A 22076-nucleotide genomic window follows, 5' to 3' on the forward strand; every position below is an offset into this window, starting at 1 on the left:
TACAACAATTAGAGTTTTTCTCCCATGTTTGACACTGTATTTTCTCTCTTCACTTTCCAAATGACATATCAAGGTGCTCAAGATTTATGGTAAAGAAACTCTTTTGCAGGACTGAAGATTGAACTCAGTGCCCAAAGTTTTTGATTTTGTCATTTTTTTTTTCAAATATTCTCTGGTGTTTCGGGTCCAGGCTGTCCTGAACCATGATTCCCCTATTTACAAATTCTGTAGATCCGGGATCCCAGATATTCATTATTACACCAATCACCAGTTGAAATGAAGTCTTACCAACTTATTCCTTATTCAGATAACTTCTGTCTCCTGAGTAGCTGAGATTACAACTGGGAGCAACTGTATCCGGTTTAAAAAGAAATTCTTCAGATATCCTTCTTCTTTGGCTTGTTTTTTTTTCCCTCTTCTTCATATGAAATAAATGGATTGTCTGTGTTCTTAATTATTCAGTGACACACTGTAGAATCCTATCATCCCATTTCTCTCAATGAAACAATAGTACAAGTCTTTTGAAGAAGAGCAAGGGTTTGCACTCAGGACCTCAAACTTGCATGGTTTGCTTGCAGTCCAGGAAGCCTTAATATCAATAGATTCTGCCCCATCATTATCTAAATTTATTTCTCTACACTTTGGTTCCATTAATATTTTCCTCTCTTTGATGTTTTCAAAAATCCTTTACCTAGAATTTCCTGATGTTCATTGTGTTACTCTGTTCTGTTTACTGCTTTGAGGAAGTTTTGTTTCCTCTGCTCTATTCAATGTAGAAAATCCTTTTAGTATTTTACTTCATTCAACTACTTTTAGAATTTTCCCTTTATCCAAAGAACTATTAATTAGTAAGTTTGATAAAGACAAAAATTCCTATACTACAGAGTTCACATCTACCAGGAGAAAAATATCCAAAAAGATATTTTTGACTGTCAAACTGTCCAACAAAATAAACAGCAGGAAATGGGTACTTGAAAGGTCTGGGGAGGTGTCATGGGAAGAGGAAGAGGGAAAATGAGGTCATAAAACTGAATGTGTATCCTAAAAAATTAAGAAAATTGAGGGAAGGGATAGGGTTGGCAGGGAGGGAGGAGAATAATGAAAATTTTGACATTGATCAACATACATTATATTCATAAACTGCTTTGTCGAATGGCAACTCCTTTGTAGAATCACCTAAAGATAATAAAATATAATTTAAAAGTTACTATTTGAATATATATATTTAAATACAAGAGTTCTTTGTACAGTAAAGACAATCCTAAAAAAATAAAAATTTGGCTGAAGGTGTTTGATGTTAGTCAGTTGTGGTTAATTATACTGTTTGTTCAGAAACATTATTTTTACAATGCCTGTGCATTACATCCCAGTGGGAGGAGCATATTTTCCCATTGACCTTTGGCCTTGTTCTAGAACTTGTCTTGTCAATTAAGAATTTACTTGATGATATATTCATAGTCCAAACAGAAAGTTTATGTGCACAGTTTGGCTCTGTCATTTCCTAAGGAAAAGCATATTTCTGATGGTGGCTACTACTTTACTCTCGGCTCTAGACTCAGAAGATACATGGATGGATCTGAGCCATTGCAACTGAGGCCAGAAAGCTCAACACAGCTACATACAGTCTAAGAATTGTTACATAGTATGAACAGATATGAATGTGCCTTGCTCTTGTAAGACATTTAAATATGAGAAATGTTTTCTATTGCTGCAGAGACGAATACATTCTTAAACTAATAAGACCTTGTAGTTAAAACTGAATGATTGTGTTGCTCAAACACAATGGGTACTTTTTAAAAATACATTACTCACAGAAAAGGGTAATGGGTACCAAGACATGTGAAAGGGTATCAATGTATATGAATTAATGCACTTTCTATCTGGCAAATATCATGTAACCCTTTTATTAATTACAATAAAAATATTAAAAAAATAAAAAGAATTACATGCAAAAAAAGAATATATGCATAATTCAGATGTTGATTGAATAAACTCTAATAGGCTTACCACTCTCATGTATAAACAAAGACAAGGAAGTGAGTTAATAATTCATAAGGAAAGTTAAGTACTTAATTTTCCCCAAAGTGCTGTGAGGTGATATACGTACTTTTCTGAGCACCACATGTTAAAGAGTTTGAAGAATTTTAAAAAGTCAATCTCTTTAACATGTGGTGCTCAGAAAAGTACGTATTTGATGTTTGCGATGTGATCGGCGGAAGATGTTGGCGGTTCAGTGTGAGTCTTTCTGAGCTCTCGCCAAGATACCAATTCTGGCATCGTAGGGGAAAGTTCATACCCAAAGATCCAGAGAGAGATCTCAGTCAGAGAGAAGAAAGGCAGGAAACAGGCACAAGAAGACAACGTGGAGCATGGAGCAGCTCCAGCTGCTGGGAGCCGCTTTGGCGACAAAGCTTCTCTTCCAAATCTGAGCAGACAGTGCTTCTCAGTGACACAGACCTGCTGGCTGCAGACAGAGCCACACAGAGCCTGCACAAGTCCAGAGCCAACAACCGGCCTTGCACGGACCTGCCAGCTTCATGGAACTAGAGAATCCAGCAATCCAGAATCCTCAGGTGGACATAGCTAAGTTCTCATTCATAACTGAGGAAACAATAAAAAACTTCCATACCAAGGAAGAGTTGCAACATTATGTAGCAACAAACCACCATTACAGAAAGTTCCCAAAGATACTCTACACACTGAAAACCAACATAAACATGATACGGACAAAGAAATGGCACCTAAAAATCATACCAGCTAAGTACCGCAAGAACTCTCAAGCCACAGGACCTAATGAAAGCTTTTAAAAATGGCAGGAACCAGTAAATATTTTTCAATCCTCTCTATAACAATGGACTTAACTCTCCAATTAGAATGAATAAACTGTCTACTTGGATCAAAAAGCAAGATCCATCATTCTGCTGTCTTCAAGAGACCCATCTTGCCCGCCAAAATAAACTTTTTTGAAAGTGAGAGGCTGGAATAAAGTTCATTAAGCTAATAGCCCCTATAAACTGGCTGGAGTTGCCATCCTCATATCAGATAAAATAAACTTCAAATTAAAATTAGTGAGAAAAGACAAAGAAGGTTATTAAATTCTAATAAAGGGATCTCTCCTCCAAGAGGACATAACCATCCTAAATATTTACACACCCAATCCTGGAGAACGGAACTTCATCAAGTAATCTTTACTTTCACTAAAACCACACATAGATCTAAACACAGCGATTGTTGGTGACTTTAACACACCACACCCACCTATGGACAGATCAACCAGAGACACCTGAGAATTGAACAACTGTATAGACCAACTAGATCTACCAGACATCTGCAGATTATTTCACCCAGAAACATCACAATATGCATTTTTTTCAGCAGCACATGGAACATTGCCCCAAATAGACCACATTTTAGGGCATAAAACAAACCTGGGCAGATTCAGAAATAATGAAATTATTCCCTGCATTCTCTTAGGCCACAAGGCATCAAATTGGAACTGAACACCAATCTCAACCGAGGAAATCCCTGTAAGTCATGGAGATTGAACAACACATTGTTGAATCACCAATGGGTAATCAACGAGATCAGAACATAAATTCAACAGTTTTTGAAATTTAACAAATGAAGCACACGAAATGCCAGCTTCTTTGGGACACAGAAAAGGCAGTACTCAGAGGAAAATTTATACCTCTGAGTACCTACATTAACAAATTGAAAAAATCGCAAACCAACAATTTAATGTCACACATTAAGCTCTTGGAAAATGAGCAACAAGCCAACCCTAATCCCAGTAGAAGGAAGCAAATTATTAAAATCAAATCAGAATTAAATGAATTGGAGTCCAAAAAAACTATAGAAAGGATCAACAAAAGAAGGAGTTGTTTTTTTGAAAAAATTAACAAAATTGACAGACCATTAGCAAATCTTACCAAAAAAGAAGGGAGCACACCCAAATAGACAAAATCACAGATGAGAATGGTAGTATCACAACAGAAATTACCAGGATCCAGAGCATCATGAGGGAATACTTTCCAAACCTTCATGCCAACAAATTTGAGAAACTAGAAATGGATGAATTTCTAGCCAATCTTAACATACCCACACGGAACCAAGAAGACCTAATCAAACTAAACAGACCTATTCCAAGCACTGAAATAGAAATGGCTATAAGATACCTTCCATTCAAGCAAAGCTCAGGGCCACATGGATTCACAGCTGAATTCTATAAGGTCTTCAAAGGAGCTCACACCATTCTATGAAGTCTCTATAACATTCATCCCCAAACCAGACAGAGATGCATCAAAGAAAGTGAACTATAGACCCATTTCTTGGATGAATATTGATGCAAAACTTCTCAACATAATACTGGCCAACTGTCTTCAGCAACTCATCAAAAAAAATTACACAGTATGATCACACAAGATTCATCAGAGGGAGGCAAAGCTGGTTCAATATATGCAATTCAATTAATATAATCCAACACATCGACAGGAGCAAGGACAAAAATCACATGATTGTCTCAATAGATGCAGAAAAGGCATTTGACAAGATCCAACACTCCTTTATGCTAAAAGCTCTGGAGAAACTAGGAATCCATGGAATATTCCTCAGAATAATAAAGGCTGTGTATGACAAACCCACAGCTAGTATTATACTTAATGGCGAAAAGCTAAAGCCATTCCCTCTAAAATCAGGAACGAGACAAGGATGCCCATTCTCTCCACTCCTCTTTAACATAGTATTAGAATTCCTAGCCAGAGCAATAAGGCAAGAAGCAAGCATAAAGGGGATTCAAATAGGGAAAGAAGAAGTGAAACTTTCCCTCTTTGCAGATGAAATGATTCCATATTTAAAGAACCCTATAGACTCCACTCCCAAGCTCCTTGAGCTGATTCAAAACTTTGCAAAGGTAGCAGGGTATAAAATTAACCCTCAAAAATCAACTGCCTTCCTCTATGCCAACAGTGAGAGGAATGAGGCAACAATCAGGAAAGCAACTCCTTTTGCAGTGGCCTCAAAGAAAATAAAGTACCTAGGAATAAGCTTAACTAAGAATGTAAAGGACCTTTCGGATGAAACTTTAAAACCCTGAAAAAGGAAGTTAACGCAGAACTGAGGAAATGGAAAAACCTCCCATGCTCCTGGATTGGAAGAATTAACATCGTGAAAATGGCAATCTTGCCAAGGGCTATGTACAAATTCAATGCAATGCCCATCAATATCCCAATGGCATTCTTTAAAGAAATAGAAGAGGCAATTCAAAATTTCATATGGAACAATAAAGACCCCGTGTAGCAAAAACAATTCTTAGTAGAAAAAACAGCACAGGAGGAATTTCAATACCAAACTTTATACTCTATTACAGAGCTACAGTGACCAAAATAACTTGGTACAGGCCCATGAACAGGCCTGAAGACCAATGCAATAGAACTGAGGACCCAGATATTAACCAACAGAACTATGGCCACCTAATCTTTGATAAGGGAGCCAAAAAAATAGAATGGAAGAAAGATAGCCTCCTCAACAAGTGGTGCTGGCAGAACTAGTTAAGCAACTGCACACAACTAAAGTTGGATCCTTCTTTGTCATCCTGCACCAGGATTTACTCCAAATGGATCAAAGACCTCGAAGTAAAAGCAGATGCACTGAAAACTTTACAAGAAGGAACAGGAGACACACTAAGTATCCTTGGCACAGGTCGAAATTTTCTTAATAAGGACCCAGAAACACAACAAATCAGAGAAAGTCTGGATAAGTGGGACTGAATTAGACTGCAGAGCTTCTGTATGGCAAAGGACATAGCTAGCAAATTAACTCTAGCCTACAGAGCGGGAGAAGTTATTCATTAATCATACAAGGGACAAAGGCCTCATATGCAAACTATATATACAGCTCAAAAAATTGAATCACTCCAAAACTAATCTCCAAAGAAACAACCATCCCATTAAAAGATGGGCCAATGTCTTCTCTGAAGAAGAAATAAGAATGACCTATAGACACATGAAGGAATGCTTAACATCTTTGTCCATAAAAGAAATGCAAATCAAAACAAGTCTAAGATTCCATCTCACTCCAGTTAGAATAGCCAGGATCAAGAAATCTAATAACAACAGATGCTGGAGGGAATGTGGTCAGGAGGAATCCCTACTACACTGTTGGTGGGAGTATAAACTCGTTCAACCAATATGGAAAGCAGTATGGCAGTTCCTCAAAAGACTAAACATAGAGCTCCCCTATGACCCAGCAATTCCACTACTTGGCATTTACCCACTCATCCAGAAACTAGGGCATACTAAATCCACTAGCACAACGATGTTCATTGCAGCACTATTTATTATAGCAAAGATATGGAACCAACCCAGATGGCCCTCAGTTGAGTGGTCAACAAGATGTGGTATTTGTACACAATGGAATTCTATGTTGCTGTCAGAAAAACAACATTTCCCCATTTGTAAGGAAATGGAAAGACTTAGAAAAAATTATATTAAGTGAACTAAGCCAGCCTCAAAGGAACATAGGCTTAGTGGTTTCCCTCACTTGTCATAATCAGTAGAAATCTTGGGCTCTTCTAACAGAGATTTACATTAGAACAAAACCTAGATACATACAGCCATATAGAATGACAGTAAATGAAAGGACCTCCAGGATATAGCAACAAAAGCCATATAATGAGTGAATGTTGGCCTTAATGTACTGTTATCTCTCATCTCTTTTTCTGTCCCTTGGTTATCTCATAGTGTTACAGTATTTCACCTTGTTATCTGATATATTGTATATATGTGTATTTGGTTATTTGAAATCAGATAGGGAAGGGAGGAAAACAAGATGAGGGGTAGGGGTGGGGTGGAGGGAATTGGGGACCAAGACATGAGAAAGGGTATCAATGTATGTGAAGTAATGCATCTTCTATCTGGTGAAAATAATGTGACCCTTCTATTAATTACAATAAAAATATATGAATAAAATAAAATATAAAAGGAAAGAAAGGAGAAGTACATATTCATGTGTAGAAGACTGAAACTAGATACCTCTTTTTGTATAAAAATTTAACTAAGAACTATATCAAGAAACATAAGACCTGAAACTTTGAAATTACCACAGGAAAGCATGGGGGAAATTCAGATACAGACAAAAGCAAAGAGTTTCTAAACAGTACTTCAGTCACAGTAAACAGTATCAAGAACTGAAGAATGTGATTTCAGGAAGTGAAAAAGCTTCTACCCCATAAAAGAAGCCCTAGAGTGATGACACGCTACAGAATTAGAGATAATCTTCGCCAGTTATTCTTATCCTGCAGGGAATTAATATATTATCAGTCCACGTAGTCCCCTGAGGTAGTTCATGCCTGTGATCCTAGTTTCTAAGAGGGTGATCTAAAAAGATCAAGCTAACAAGGCAAAAAGGTTGTAAGATCCTATCTCATCCAGTAAAGAGCTGAGTGTATTGACATATATCTGTCATCCTAACTATACAAGAAACATAAAAAGGAGGAGCATGATTCAGGAAAGCCTGAGCAAAACAAGATTCTGTTATAAAAAGAAACTCACGAGTGCAAAAATTGGATATAATGTACTTTATACAATTCACCAGCAATGGCAGAGTATTTGAATTCTAGTGGGACTGTATATCCTATTATCAATTATAGTATTTGAACAAGTTAACAATATGGAGTAACTATCAACCCATCAGGACAGATATTAGACAAATGTTTGAAATGTTTTCTTCCTGTGCCAGAACATTCCTTTCCCCACTTCCCACATGAAGTCACAGTGTCATGTAACACCAGGGATTCAACCTTGAGGGATGGAAGAAAGGAGTTTTGTGGTTAAAAAACTAAAGACAGATAATAATTATTTCAGTATTTAATTATTTCAGTACTTAAAGTTGGCATAGAGATTGAGAAACTATGCCTCAGCACTCCAAATTCTCTTCACTGTTTTGCCCGACATTCTCTAATAGGCAAGTGTTCGATGAAGACAAAATATCACTGAAGTAATCAAATTTATTACTGTGATTCTCTTTTCTTTTCTTTCTTTGTTTAACTGGGGGGTTTTGGGTGGGTGTTTTTGGTAGGGGGTTGTTCTGTCTCTCTCTCTCTGTCTCTGTCTCTCTCTGTCTCTGTCTCTGTCTGTCTCTCTCTCTCTCTCTCTCTCTGTGTATGCGTGTGTGTGTGTGTGTGTGTGTGTGTGTGTGTGTGTGTGTGAGTTATGGAGCTTGAACTTTTTTTGCTCTAGTCTAGCACTCTACCACTTTGGGCTGTAGTACCATTTCTAGTTTTCTGGTGATCAACTGGAGATAAGTGTCTAAGTGATTTTCTTGGCCTGGCTGGCTTTGAACCATGATCATCAGATCTCAGCCTCCTGAGTAGCTAGGATTACAAGAATGAGCTCAGTTCCTGGCGCGCGATTCATTTGAACAAGTCAAATCCAATCCCTATTTGTGGCTACATGTAAAAAAATATGCTCTCTCGGTTTCATTAAGCTGGAAGACGCAAATATCTCAAACCAACAGTGCATGTGAAAGTAAAAGAAATGAACATGAATGAAATTGCCACTACATAGACATGTGTAGGCAGAATGTGTGATATACAGACATTCACCTATAGTTTTAGAATGCATGTCATTCTCCAAGTTAAAACCCTCAAAGACTTACCTGTTATTATTTTGTCAGTACAAATTCCATTGAAATTATCCATTTTTTTCATAGCAAATCAGTTAATTTCTAAAATACATTTAACTAGAGTCACCATATGAATATCCTAATGGATAACTAAATGACCAAAGTTATGCTGAAATACATTCTATATAAATATGTGAGATAATCTTGATTATGTCATTCATCTTATATGTCTTCTGTCCTCTGAATTCAACAGTTGAATTCTGCCAAAGAGAATAAAATATTAATAGGGCTGAAGCTACCATGAAGTAGCAAATGTGTCTTCTTTTATTCAAAAGAAAAAAAGAATGCATTCAAACAAATGAAAATTAATCCTAACGAGACATGACAAAATAGGAGAAAATTCTTCACCCTCTAATGAATAAATGAACCACCGATACCAAGATTATAAGAAGAGCTCAAAATAATAATTTACCTTTGAGTTTAATGTTACTTGATATGCCTAAGTGTAAATGTAAATTATACTCATCTCAAGTGTTTCCAGATCTTTAGATACATGTGGTTCAGTGCCTGACACTGATTTTGGTAATGTCCCTGTCATTGTTTCACATATTTCTTCCCCTCCTTTCTCTTTCTTTTCCTTGTAGTAGTGCTCCTTTTCTAACTGAAAGATATTTCTTGGATAGTTAATTCTATTCTGTTTCAGTATTTATTTTTTAATATTTTGTCATTCAGTTTCATTCAGTTTCTACTGAGATATCCTTAAGCTCATTGTTTAACTCAGTAATGTCTAATTTACCAAAAACCCCATCACAGCTTTTTCATTTCCATTAATATATATATATATTTTATTATCTTTAAGTATTTTTAAATACTTTTTCTTCAAGCATGTTAAACAAAGAGGTGTCAATTCATATGTCAGTTTATGAATACAATACATCTTTTAAACTGTGTTATCTCTTTCATCATTCTATCTCCATTGGTGTTTTTAATATATCATATTTCTGATTCTTAAAGATTCTGTTTCCATGCTTTTAGTGCACATTTACTTTCTGTGTATTATGTTTTAGGTATTAGAGCTCTCAAAATCCTAATGCAGCTATTTTAAATCTCTGGTCTGAAAATTCCCACATTCCTGGTATGCTTCAGTCAGGTTTGATGTTTATTCTAGGTCTTCATTTTTTATTTTATTTGCTAGTCTAGGAGCTTGAACTCAAAGCCTAGGCACTATCCTTGGATACTTGAGCCACAGTGCCACTTCCAGCTTTTTCTGTGTATGTGGTACCAAGTAATCAAACCCAGGGCTTTGTGCATGCTAGGCAAGCACTCTACCACTAGGCTATACTCCTAACTCTAGCTCTTCATTTTTTTAAATGTTTTTGTGTGTCTTGTATAATTTTCTGTCTGAATAGCAAGGCATGATTTTGGGATAAAGAGGACTGTATAAAAAAAAATCTCTAGGGAAAGAGAAGTATTCTGTAATACCGAGAATAGGTCTCATCCTTGAATCCCTGAATTATAGATGGCTTTGAGTGGTTCTCACTCTTTATTACATGCAAAATGGCTGGTAGGGGATGAAATTTGATATTTTTCTTCCTTTTTATAGAAAATTGAGGCTTCCTAGAATCAATCCTCTGGTCTATGAGATAAATAAAACCACGTAGGGTTGCTTTTTGTTTAATTAGTTCACTTTGAAGAAGGCCTGCCAAAATGAGAATTCTTAGGCCTTATTCTTAGCCTTGGTTCCTCTCTGATAGAAGCCCAAATTGTTTATTCAGTATTCACTATGAGAACCCTGGCAAATCTAAGAGGTAAAACTCACAGAAATGCCTCCAATGACCGGATTCTGCAGTTTTCTTCCTCTTTTCTAATCTCCCAGCCTTATTTACAATGCACCCCACCAACCCTGCTTTCCATGCATCAGCACTGCTTCCTAGATGGCTATATTGATGGGTTTCTGCTCCATCAAGTTGTGCTTCTCAGCTTTCACCTAGAGGTCCCTCTAATTTTGGAGGGGAGCCTGGTGTTTTGCCCTGTGACCTCACCTCTCTAACACTGAAGAAAAGTTGTTGGTTTTTCATTTTGTTCTGTTTTTTCAGTTTTTTATTTTGTGTGTATGTGTTGTTGAGTGCAATAGGGATTTGTAGGTTTGTGCATATTGGATTGGAAGCCAGAAATCTACCTGTCTTTCCATGTATCTGTTTATCTGTCTTGTCTATCTGTCTGTCTGTCTATCTATCTATACTCATCATCATCATCATCTACCTATATACCTTTTTATTTTAGCATTATTGTAATTTTGAAAGAACAAAGGGACAAATTCATTGGATCAATACACCAAACTAAAGCACGTATCACATAGAAATTTTATACCACATATGTCCAAATGGCATGGAATTTAATAGAAACAATGCCTATTTCCCATTTAAAAACATATAACTTAATGTTTTTCCACATTTTTATGATATATGCTCTTAACTGCAATGATACTGCTACTGACTTTGGTTGAGAACAAGCAGTGATTTATGCTAAGCTACTGAGGCAAAAGCAAGTTATTGTTCATCATCTGACAAAACTATGTGATAGCACAGGCTGACTAAACACCTTTGCATTGATAAATTGTTCTGTACTTATTTGCAAGGCTGGCATAAATAATCCTATTACTTCAAGGTGCACACAATAGATAGCAAGAGTTCATTAGATGTCATGCCAGTTGAAGGACCAGGAGAACAGTGATGTATTCTTAGGACTTTTTGCATTGAGGAACATTAATTTATGAATTGCAATGAGAGGCTCCTTTCTAAATTAAAGTCTAGTTCTGATTTTTTTGAAGATATTGTTGAGAAGAATAAGATTGTCCTATTATTTGGAATGATGTTCCAAATAGTTCATAAAATTAATTGTATTTTTCTCTAATTTCTAACATGAAGCAAGAGTGCCAGTCATATCAAGAAGAACTTTATTCCATTATCATTATTGTTTTTGTTACATCTTAAGTAGAAGATGGGTTCTTTTAAATGGCAAGTTAGTAACTTGCCAACCTCAATATTTTAGCATACATAGCTAAGTAAAGCTCTAGCATATTTTTAATAGTCTCCAAAAAGGGAAAAAATAAAGAAAATATCAAAATAGTTTAAATGTATGATCAATCTAAATGTTGAAAATATTAATAAAAACTAAAAATAATTGAAGTAATTCACCATACATCTATGCTACAATAAAATGAGAACTTATACTTTTTATCTTGAAGTAGAATGTGAATTCAGTATTCATTTATGTTAGAGTTAAGGGAAAGCATTTAAAATCAAAGTTTCTTAATGTAAACTCATTCTGTATAATATTTAATTCTAAACATGATACTGATATAAACATTGTAGAGAAATTACAAATTTCTCAAGTATATGATACACAAAAAGATGACATTTCTGCATGAGCATGTAATGCAGAGTATCCAATGTTGTACTCACTGTATTTTATATTGAGATTCATGGGCTGAAATATTGGACTTTATTCTACTATTTTTATTCTATGATTAATTCCATTTATATTTTAGGAATTATCATTATTTTCAATTTTTTTGATTGTGGCATTGGGATGGTATTTGGGATTGGCAGATAATTTATCTCTAATTCAATGTCCCTAGCTTTTTTCTCTGTTAGTTTTGAGATAGAGTCTTGATTCCTGCCCAGAGACCTTCCCTGGCCTTCATCTACTTATTTTAAACATTTTGCATATTTGAAATGACAGACTTAAGCCACTACAGTCATTTTCTTCCACTGAGCTATGGTCTCATGGACTTTTGTATCTGGTTTGTCCTGGAACTGTGATACTTCATCCTTAGCCCTCCATGTAGTTAGAATGACAAGAGACAAGTGTGTGTTACCACACTATATCCAGCTATTGAAGGAGGCAGGATATCTCATATATACCCAGGCTCACCTAGAACCATGTTATGTATATGAACTCAGTCTCTCAAGTAGCTAAGATTACAGGTGTGAGGCACAAACACCTGGTTGATTAATTCTTCATAAATCCTATTTTGCTTGCTTCTGAATAATTCCAAACTCTCTGATTGGGTCCCAGTCTTTTTAGGTAAGCTGTTCTTTTAACCATTGATTGGTGTTTACTTAGGCTTAACATTCCACTAGAGGCACTTCCTACAATGTACATCAACATGATAATTGAAGGTATCCCACAGTGACTACCTAATTTATGTAGGAATATTCACATAAAATAAACTTGCTTTTTTTTGTTTTCATAAGGCCATTATACTTAATACCATGACACTCTGAAAATCCAGCATGTAGATATAGTGTAAAAGTAGATAATGCAAAGTTGGAACCAAGTAGAGTTATATAATTTCGATTAATTTGATTGACTGGAAATGTGTTTCTGCTTCTACCTCTATCAATATTGAATTTGTAAACTTAGTGTTTGTGAATTCATATATTAAATTAGCCATCAGCAAAAATTCATCAAAAACAATTTATAGGACTTCATACATTTGATAAAAATCACAAAGAAAAAAATGAGATTTTATCCAGCACATTGGCTTCTATCAAAATTATTAGGGTTTTATTTATGTTTTTAGATTGTACTGGAAAGTTTAAATTATTAATTTAAAACAATTCTGAGATACATGCATTATTTTGTACTAAGTAAAATGAAAACAATGACCAAGAAGGAAATTTGGGGGACATATAACAAAATACTTTATTTTCATAATTGAACAAATTATTAGTAAGATGGTTTAGGCTCCTCGCATTCATAAAATGTAAGTGCCTTTTTCTCCTTTTAATTTCAAGCTTTTTCTTTTGGATAGACAACTGATTTTACTTTTAAATGTATGTTTGTTTATCATTAATTCTTCCTTCCAATTAACTGTATATGAATATAATAAGTACTATTTTGAGTGAGAATAAGTATTATTTTGAGTGAGAAGATGTAATCTGTTTACTTTTATCCATTTATCAAAATTGTTTTGGTTCAGTTTAATCTTCCAATAATGCATAAATTTCAGTAATGAATAAACCAATGGTTAGAAACTTTGTTTATGGATTTTTTTTAAAGTTCTCCTTAGCTTCTATTTTGATGTTTGTTTTGAGTTTTTGTGATGGTTGTTTTCAAGCAGTTTTAGATTCTCAGAAATAATGAATGCATATGGGGCTGGGAATTTGGCCTAGTGGTAGAATGCTTGCCTAGCATGCAGGAAGACCTAGGTTTGATTTCTTGGTACCACACACATAGAAAAAGCTGGAAATGGTGCTGTGGCTCAAGTGGTAGAGCTCTAGGCTTAAGAAAGTCCCAGGACAGTGCTCAGGCCCTAAGTTCAAGCCCCAGGCCTGCCAAAATAAAATTATTATTATTATTATTAATAATAATAACAACAATGAAAGTATAAAGGCCGGCAGCGAATGGAGGTTCCTGATTTAAGGGGTACGGACTTGGAAAAGAAGAAGACAAGAAAAAAATGGGGTCGGCAGGACTACAGCTCAAGTGAGCACCCCAGCCTAAGGCGAGCTTGAGACTATAGCCTAAGGCTGTGAGTCTAAGACTATAGCCCCATTTATTTCTTTCTTCCAATCTTACATACTTTTCTTAAAACCAGGAAACTGCCAGGGGTTTCATTCCTACAAAACAGCAATCAAGTCTCAGACAAGTTAAATGAGAAGCAATTGACATAGCCCAAAGTCATCATGATAATAGCTTCCTGTGTACTCAGTTGTGCAGGTCCAAGGTCACTCTGACCCTACACTAGGTCCCCAACATAAAAGGAACATGTCACTCACCCCCTTTCCAATTCCAACATGAGATATAATGTTACAACCTGGTTATAATCACAAGAAATGAGTGTAATAATTACCTGTGGTATGGTATTTATCTTTGGGATCACTCTTGGTGTTTCCAAGGATGTATCAACCATGCTTTTTAAAACATTTTACATACATCTTTAAGTTTCTCTTAACTATTTGAAGTATGTAATTCACTGATTTGTGAACACAATTGTTTTCATGTGGTCATCACTGCATGTATCTCCAGAACTACTTCATCTTTTTATAATCCAAGTCTGTACCTGTAAGAACACACTATTGGTTAATTAGTGAAACTACTAAGCAAGTAAGCATGAGATCCAGCAAAACCATTCTTGGGCAATATCCAAATGAAGATAAGCCAGAATATAATAGAGACACTTACATACTCAAGCTTATTGCATATTGCTAAGTTATAGAAATAGCACAGATGCCACAACTGGTGAATGGATTTTTTTTAATGTGACAGGGAATGAATTAAATTACAATATGTGCATGTGTAAAATGCCAAGGTAAAAGCCTTTTGAACAATTAAAATATACTTGCTATAACATTTTCTCATTCTTTTCCAGCCTTAACTTTATCTTTTCAAGCACCATTTGATGGGTAGCATGATCACACACAACAGGCACACACATATACGCATACTCACAAGCACCCACAGTCATTGAATTACTTTAATCCCTTTCCTGCCCTGCCCACCTTCAATCCATCACTTCCTAGACAGTCTCCCTGTATATTCACGGCCTATTGTCATCATAATTACCATTATCATCATCATCACCAAATTTTTTGTGTTCCAGAGTTTGAACCCATGCCTGAACGCTATCTCTGAACTTTTTTGCTTAAGGTTGGTACTCTTTCTCCCTGTGGTTCAAGTGAGCCACAGCTCCATTTCCAGCTTTTTGGTGGTTAGTTGGAGATAGGAGTCTCACATTCTTTGTTTTACAGGCTAGCTTACAAGCATGATCCTCAGATTACAGTCTTCTGAGTAGCTAAGCTTACAGGTATGAGCCAAAAGCACCCAGCAATAACCATTTTTTTTTAAAGAGAAAGTACTCTCCTTTACCAAAAGTCAAAATCTAGTTAAGTAGATTAAATTATAGAATAAATTATAACAGTATTTGCCTCCAAGTTATGTTTCAGTGACTATTAACAATAGATGTTTAAAAGACAATGCTATGTGGGTTTAATTCATTTCTTGTTAACTTTGCCATGAAGCATATACTTTTTGTTTCAGCCTTTATCATAAGTACTACGAGTTTGCTTTTATTTTGTTTTACATTGTTAATAAGCAGAAGTGAAATACAAGTAAAAAAATAGTACAAGAAGTTTCATGAACCTATCACACAGCTTACTGCAAATCTTATTTCATTTCTATTACATCCACTTCCTGCAAACCCTAATATACTGGTTGATTGTGAACGTAATTTCATAGATAGTATCATCTTATTTCATAAATATGATTGTGTAAAGCTCTAAACACATGGATCATTTTGAGAACATAGCAAAAATGCCATATAGTTACAAAGGAAACACAGTGTTTACATTGAATATTTTTTAATTAAATTGAAGTTCAAATAAATTCCTTCTACATGCAATTGATTGATACCTGTCTAAGAATGCTTTTATTAATAGATTGCCTTCCTAAAACTAGAAAAGTGTTTTAAATCTAAAGCCAAATCTTAAAAAATGATTTTCCCCCCAAAGCCCATGCTTTGGAACATATTTCACATGACTTAAAACTCCATGAGTATCAATGTTTGTGAAGTAATGCACCTTCTATCTAGTGAATATAATGTAACCCTTCTTTTAATTACAATAAAATATATGAAAAAAGGAAACATGAGAAGAGGTATCAATGTTTGAGAAGTAATGCACCTACTACCTTATCAATGTAACTGTAACACCTCTATACATTATTGTGACAATAAAAAATAAAATAAAATAAAATGAAGAAAAAAATCCATGAAGAAAATCAAAATATCAGAGTGTGATTTCCATAAAGCCTCATGCTTTCTCATATTTCACTGATTAGGTAGAAGTTTATATGGAGCAACCCAGAACTTCCTGCTCATCAATCATTCTTTCAGATATCATCACTGCCATCTGAGCGTGTTCGCTCAGGGTTGCCTAGTAGGTAAAATACTGAAGAGGAACTTCTCATGCCATAGGCATTCTAGAACTGCTTGTTCTTTTAAGCAGTATGGGCTGTTATTTCATAGGAGATACACCATTTAGATATTCATTCAATTTGTGCTGTCATAGGTTTAGGTGAAATGGTTTACTTTTTCTTTTTTTCTTTTCTTTTTTTTTTTGGAGAAAGGATATAGCACAATCTAACTGCAACGATTGAAAACAACTCTTGAAATGTCAAGGACTTTCCTGTTAGATGATAATTAACAGACTAAATGCCAACAAGTGCTTTTAATAATGCTGATATTTTGAATTTGGACCAAAGCCAATATCATCAGTAAATGTAGTCACTTAGGATATGAATCCAGTCACTGATTATTTATTTAATGTTTGGTATATCCTGGGTTCTATTCTAAGGAGTATATAGAAAGCACAGACCAAAACCAAATCTCTATCCTCATGGTGAAGGCAATAGGAAAAGAGAGAACAAAGAGCTTACAGAAAAGTTTCCAGAAAAAAAAAGATGTGTGCCTCCATTAAATATGAAATATTTTTCATGCATTGAACTAAACTGCAAGGATAAGAAGATAAATTGGAAATATTCCTTCCCGCTAGTATGGTGTGAGAAGCCCATAGAACAAAGTCAGATAAGCAGAAAACTAGAGAAAATGGAGTTGACAGTAGATATACTGCATGAAAACTCAGAGTTATGGAGGTAAGTGAGGATATTTAACTCAAGACAAGGAAAGAGAAGTAAAGAGAATATGCAAGGATATAGAAACAAAACTCCACATTATGATGACAAATCCTTGGACAACTAGATTAGATAAAATCAAGCTTGCATTTAGTTTGGCATAGAATGGAGTATATTGACAAGCTCTTAGGATTGCAACCTTGGATTGCTAAGCGTGGGCGTTGAAGTGCACTTTAATAGCTGAGAAAGGAAAAGCACTAAGGTATACTGAATTTTTTTTAACTTCACTAAATGGCTTCAATTCGATGTAGCAGTTGAGCTAAGTCAAAATTTGAAGGGTTCTTCCAAATGAATATCAGCTAATATAATGTTTTTGAAAATTAACAAACTTCTTTCTTTCATGATTTGTTTTCTTTAAAAAAAAACTCAGAACTTAGTTCTGGAATAAGAAGAGGTTATTTTTATTTGCTAATTTTTGGATGCTGCCATTCTTTCGCCCTTCCTTACCATAAGGGATTGAATCGTTTCCTGTCAAAACTATCCACAGGATCTCCCCTTGCTCTGTCAGGGGCATCCCAAACAACTGGCTAAATTCTTCTCTGATTAGGAATCCTTCTCTTAAGGATCCTTCCTCAACTTCAGCCAGCTCTCCAATCCATGGAAGTCATTAATTTCATTCCAAACACTGATATGACAAGCAGTGAGTAATGTCCAAACCTTCCATTAGACTGTCCTCTCCATAAAGTAACTATCCACTCTCTCTCCAATGTATCCTACATAGTAGATTCTCATTAAGCATTTGCTGGACAATTTCTATCAGAATGCTTCTTAATACTTCTATCTCTTGTGAAGAGTATTAAATCCTCCAGTTTAGTGACTATATAACTCCAAGAGAAAAGAGTCTGGCACACAATGTAAGTAGCATTCAATACCGAGCCTGAATTATTGAAAAAGAAGATCTGTCTATTGAAAATTCTATTCTAGACTTTTCTAAAACTTTATCATAAATAGTTCTGGGTAGTTTTTTTTCTCATGGATTTTGTTTTTGTTTTCGTATTGAAAAGTAATCCTGTACACATCCCTGCAGAAGCCAATTTGAAAGAACACACTGAGAGCCAAGAAGCGGTGAGTGTCATTTCAGGCACTAGAAGAGGTGAAGAGGTGGAGATTGGAAAGCTAGTCAGGACCAAATGTTACTAGGATCTCATCTTAAGAAATGAGTCAAAGACTTGAGTAAAAGAGGAAGTGCAGGAAATAAAAGGAATGGAAATTGTGGTCAAAGAATATAAACTTCTAGTTACCATCAGATTCTTCTATTTAGTGTGAGAAATTTAACTAGAGGGACTATTTACTTCTCATGGGCTTACTTTTTTCTGTTTTAAGTATCAAGGACAAAGTTTCTTTGCAGCAGAAGAATGTAGACCAGCAATCATGGAAAACCTAAAACTGAAGCACCCTATCATTTTATGTTGATACAGGAAGTGTGATTTGTGTAAATATAGAATTACTGTTTATTCAATATTCTTGTTTTTTTGTATCATTGGAAATAATTTCTTACCAGCTTAGTACTCACAGTTTGTACATTACCTTGGTTCTTGCCATATTTTTCTAGGCAGTATCAACAAAGCACAAGGCTCTTTTACACAGTTTATTTTGTCTAACGACCCTTGAGTAAAGCCACCATATGAGAATATGTTTTATCTTTTCACAATTCTTTAAGGAATCTAAGTGAGATGGGAATGATAGGTAAAGAGTTAACCATAGACTAAATCAGGCATGCTCATTGAAATCAACACTAAAATACTTAGCATTGTAATTTCTCACTTCAGTAAGGAGCTTCTATCCAAATTCCAATATTGCAAATTCATCTCAATCTCATAATTATATGCTCAGAACACACCACCATATATTTTGGTGCAGAAGCACTTTGCATCTAATTGCACACTAAAATTTTTAAATTTATTCGGTATATAGGCCTGTCAATTGCATCTATGTATAGATAATCAACCATAAATCTACTCTTCTATAACTTTTTTGTATTTCATGGAGATTTTAATGAAAGGCAAAAGCCAAGTGTGTAATTACTTGCTCTGTTAACTCATTAAAGGACTGGGGATCTTAATCGCCACTGTGTATGGCTCGTGAGAAGATAGATTCTTCCCACACACATTTCATACACAAAAAGGAAAAAAGAGGAAAAGGAAGAAGAGCAGAAGATACTCCTTTGCCCACAGCTATAGATGGAGAAGAACATAAACATTTTACAAATTGCATTCTAGAGGGCCAAATTTTGTTCTAACAAATAAAAATGTTCATAATTTATTATGATTATAAGATTTCCTCCCTCCTTAAACCCTTTAAAATGGCATGACATTTTCTTCAGTGTCACTTTTGTGATATTTTGATAAAACAAAATGGCATTCTCAAACCACTTGGAGGCACTTTTCTTAACGAGATATGGGGAAAAAATAATAAATCACAGAGGTGATTACAGGACGCCCTTGCCTTACAATGTGGCAAGAAACGTGGTATCAGTTGAAAAAATTATGTCAAAAATGCCCTTAATATTCCTGACCTCGTTGAGCATCATGCTTAGCCCAGCGTGCTTAAATATGACAAGAGAACTAACCTTGGCTTGCAGATGGGCAAAATCATCTACTACAAAGCCTGTTTTATTGTACAGAATAAATAGGCTTGACATTAAATTCTCTGTTAACAGTAGCAGTACGATGTTCTAGATACAGGAGACAGAGAAAGGCATTTTGTGCATGTGACTGGATGTAAGAATCCTAGGAGAATCAACAACCCAGTGCCCAGTAGGTATAGATCATCTCCTCTAGAGCTGAGTAGCTAATGAAGAACGTTTTCATGGGCATGCATAGCAAAGATACCCGACAAATCCAGGACCAACAGCCAGCAGGGCCAGTGCATGGTACCTCATGCACTGGTACCTATGACCTGAGAAAGAGATTACAACTGAAAATACAGTTGAGGGTGTCTACTACATATGTACAGCTGTCCACACTTTCCAAAAATCTGATTTGAAGAGGGGAAAGGGAAGCACAGAAATTGTGAGACAAAGGGTGAGCCAATTCAGCAGTGATATTCATTATTTCATGGTGGAAATGACCTGTACAACTTGGGGGAGAAGGGATCTGGAGGGGGAAAACGGGGAGAAAATGAGGGAGGGCTGACACTGAAGAGAAGTGTACACTTACCTAACCTAAGTAACTGTAACCACACGTTTCATTCATCCTTTACAACCTTTTTAAAAACTGTCATTTAAAAAGCCTTGCACTGGTTGCTCACATCTTTAATACTAGGTACTGAAGAGAGTTGAGATCTAAGGATTGCAATTCAAAGCCATGAGATTCTTATCTCCCATTAACCATGAGAAAACTATAAATGGTGGTTGTGGCTCAGTGTGGTAGGGGCTCCGGGACAGTGCTCAAGTTCTGAGTTCAAACCCCACAGCTGACAAAAATACTATTATTTTATATTATTAATGAACCATGCAATACTACAAAAATAGACTATTTTGTCTTAGTGATTAGTCTGTCAAGACTTCCTCGAAACAATAAAACCATGAAAACAAATACAGAATCTACTATAAATTAAAGACAAACTGAATTTTGAGAGATTAATGTGTGGTTAATGTAATACAAACTCTAAGCATCAAAGAAATTGACTCATTAAAATGCTTTATTCCAGACTGACACTGATAACTCAATCCTATAATCCTAGATATTTAGGAGGCTGAGATCTGAGGATCAAAGTTTGCCAATTTTCTCCAATTAACTGCCAAAAATAAGCCAGAATGGTGCTCAAATAATATGATAGTCTTAAATAAAAATGCCTACAGACACGCCTGGTCTCAAAGGCTGAACCCTAGGACTGCACACGCACACAAACACAGACACACCCACACCCACACACGTGTGCATGCATATACACACACACACATACACACACTACACTCTATAGGCTTTACTCACATTTGCAATAATTTATTTTAACAATAATATTTACCTTATTCTCTGCCAATACATTACAGCAGTGTTTTATACCTAAGAAATCTCTAAATCCCACTCAGCACTGATGGAATTACAGCATGGGAGAACAATTCTCCTTCTCACTCACATCTGGCAAACGTCTGACTTCCTAGATCATTAAAACACATTTTATGAATTATGTTAAACACAACTGCTTTATGATAAGTACCTTTATAAATATGTACCAATTACAAATGAATGGATCTTTTTTGTTAAATCAATATAAACAATGGATATTTCTCAAGGAAATTTAACAATACACTCATTTACTCTCATTTGATATTCAAGAATCATTTAACATTGATGATTGCATATATATAATGCAAACATAAAAATATATAACCCTATACATGTAAAACATATACGTAAACAGACATAAACACTGGCTACTTTAGAACACATAATATTTAGATCACATACATGTATTACATTACACTTTACATGAAAATTATAGTGTATATTTTATTTGAATTTATATGATTTACGATAAACAAATATTGAATATGAAATTTATGGACTATTTGTAATTATAATTTATTATTGCTAGGTATTTATCTTATATAATTTTATTTTTCCAGTGACATGTAAGTTTTGGGTCAGTTTTAAGATTTATTATATTGTTCTAGAAGTAGGTGTCTCAGAACCAGAATAAGGAAAGTCAAAGAACATCGGACAGGCTGTTTTATGCTTACATTTTATTTCAGACTTTCACAGTTCTCACTTATTTATCATATAAGTAGCTGAGACATAGGAAAGCCAATCTTCCCA

The sequence above is a fragment of the Megascapheus bottae genome, chromosome 14 (assembly GCF_031878675.1).
Source record: "Megascapheus bottae isolate mThoBot1 chromosome 14, mThoBot2.hap1, whole genome shotgun sequence".
Lineage (NCBI taxonomy): Eukaryota > Metazoa > Chordata > Mammalia > Rodentia > Geomyidae > Megascapheus > Megascapheus bottae.